Here is a 2,796-nt window from a genome sequence, read left to right on the forward strand (position 1 = left end):
TAACCAAAAAAAATAATGTTTTAATGTTTAAAAAGTAAAGGTTGAGCATGTAAGCAGACTGTGGGATGACATTATATTGTCATTAGGAACTTAGCAAGTATCTCCAGTAATATGTGTGCACATCAGAACTAATGGGAACAAGTTCTTATCATCAATTGATAGCATCTGAACACTGTACACTTTATCCCCTGAATTATGCTACACATAAAAATAGATAAGTGATAAAATCCAAAGTTTATCACAATTTATTCAACAACGGCTTTTAACTTTATGTGAAGTGCTGTTTCTATTTTGCTTGTAGTTAATTACTTTGAAAGCAACAATGTAGCATTTTCATATTTTACAATTCTTGTAGCATTCGTTGTCATGGTCATCATCCTGATATCCTGTTGCAATTATGACGTAAGTGTTAGGATGTTAGGATGAATGGGTTAGGGGTTAGGGTTTGTTTTTAAGGATTTAGCAATTGCACAATGTGATCATGGCAACTTGGCCTCACAAAACTCCCTGACTGAAATGAGCCATCAATCCCTTTTTCATTTATTGTAATTGTTTATTTGTATATATATACAAAATCTGTACTTTTTAAAGAGTCTTCATATGTTTTTTTTATCATCAAATTTATATTGCAAATGTAAATAAATATACATGATAGTATCGATCCCAAGTCGGCATCGGTATCGGATTGATACTAGCCTGGTGAGATAGATTCTTTACTTTGAGTTCTGCTTGTATGCTATGCTGTGCTTTCGGCAAAAACGAAACAACCAGGTCGCTGGACTCACCGCTCCTGTGTCAGCGGAGAGCACTTTGCTCCCTCTCCCCCACTTTTATGTTTCGGTGTAGCACTGACACGTCACGTGACTTAGACACTTTGGGGGTTGTTAAGTTGTTTACATATTAATTATATATATATTTTTTGTTTTTGTTGTTGAGAATTTTAATTGTGATTTTTTTGTATTATAGTTTATCAACAGTATTTGTTTTAATTTGTTTACTGGTTTGCGTGCACTTAAGATTTAAAAAAAAAAAAAAAGATCGCCACCACGGCAGACCCGATGGCATTTTCATAATTAATTCTTACAATAATCACACGGTTGCTGTAACAGTACATTCAACGGCTGCAGCTCTCCCGCTGGCAGCCGTACACATCACCACCACCAAACCTGCAGCGGCATCGCAGAACACGCCCTGCCACATACCCCCATCGCCCGCTTCACCTCACCCCGCGAGCAGCAGAGGGAATCGACTCGGACCATCGGCGCCCCATGCCCCAGCCCAGCGATGGGGAAGTGTCAACTCTGGTTGCCCGCGCCTCCAGCGGAAGCCCCGGAGCTAGCCTGATGGCCACCCATATCGCAAGCAGCGGCGCCGCAGCAGGCGTGGAAGTGAGCTGGCGACCATGCAGCCTGCCGAAGTGGACAGCATGCCGCCTTCAGGTGTGGCAGGACCCCCACGCACCTCGACCTCCGTCTCCAGCTTGGCAGGTCCTGCTGGCGCGCCAGCCTCCGGCTCACCCCGAGCCGCGCGCTGTCCACCCTTACAGTGATCACACGGTTGCTGTAACAGTAGCCTACATTCAACGGCTGCAGCCCTCCTGCTGCCAGCTGTACACATCAACTCCAAAAACAACAACAGCACAAGCAGCGCACAGGTTTTAAGCTGGCGAGGCATCATTGTAGATGCAGTGAAGGTGAGTCCATCTCACCTGCAGCGGCATCGCAGACCACGGCCCGCCACAATAATAAAACATTTTTTATTTAATTATAAATATATTGTTTCTCCTAATTATGCCCTGGGTTTTAACTAATTATTAATACCAAAGGAAACATCACAAAAAACACTTAAGGTCATGAAAATTAATTGCGATTTAGCAATTCAGTGAGGCATCCACCTTATTTATTGAAAAGTATCGTATCGGTATTGGTATCGGCGATACTGGCCCGAATTTACTTGGTATCGGATCAATACCAAAATATGCAGCATCGCACACCACTACAGGCTACTGAACTGCTGAAATGTTGGACAATGGACAACACTGAGGGGACTAACTTCACTAACTTTCACATTGGTACTTAATGTGGTACTTAAAAGTACCACCACAACACATGAGGTGCAGATTACAATACAAATATCGTGGTTTCATTCAACTTTTAGGTTCATTGTTAAAGAGCATGTACAAAAACATTATGACATCTTTCATTAGCACGATACACCACCTTCCCCCAGAGACAGAGTTGTGCTAAAACAGGTGCACGTGTCTTAATGAAAGAGGTTCACCCCGACATAAAGTCAGACTTTATGTTCATTTGATCACCACAGAACTTGTGTGGTTACATCATTAGCAAAAACCTCGATTTAATTCTTTCACCTCTGCAGTGGAGTTTAGTCTGCGGACACTCAACAAAAAGGTGCTATTGTAATAGGGGGCCATTTCTTACTCCTGTGAGAAGCAAGAGTTAACTTGAGGATCAGGTTGTACGTGTCTGTTGGTGGTTGGCATCCCAATGACACTTCTTCCAGGGCTGAAGTGGGACTGTTAAAAAGTGTGTTAACGCATTAGTATTACAGGCTGTGCCAAACTGCATTCTTGACACTTGATTCGGGAAGGTGTGAAAGGTAATCCTGCAGCATATTTTGCCACTCACACTTGACAATACACCTGTGTTTGCTAACATCTTGCTGCCACGGTACAGTGTAAATATAAGCAAATGAATGAATGAATTAAAAAAGGAAAATGCATTGATAATTTTCTGCTAGGACATTATGTGTTTTTTAAGAAGTCAGCTAATTGGA

This window comes from Mchenga conophoros, linkage group LG23 (assembly GCF_057382185.1).
Source record: "Mchenga conophoros isolate Kocher_MC1m ecotype Shallow Benthic linkage group LG23, M_conophoros_male_GT1.1, whole genome shotgun sequence".
Taxonomy (NCBI): Eukaryota; Metazoa; Chordata; class Actinopteri; order Cichliformes; family Cichlidae; genus Mchenga; species Mchenga conophoros.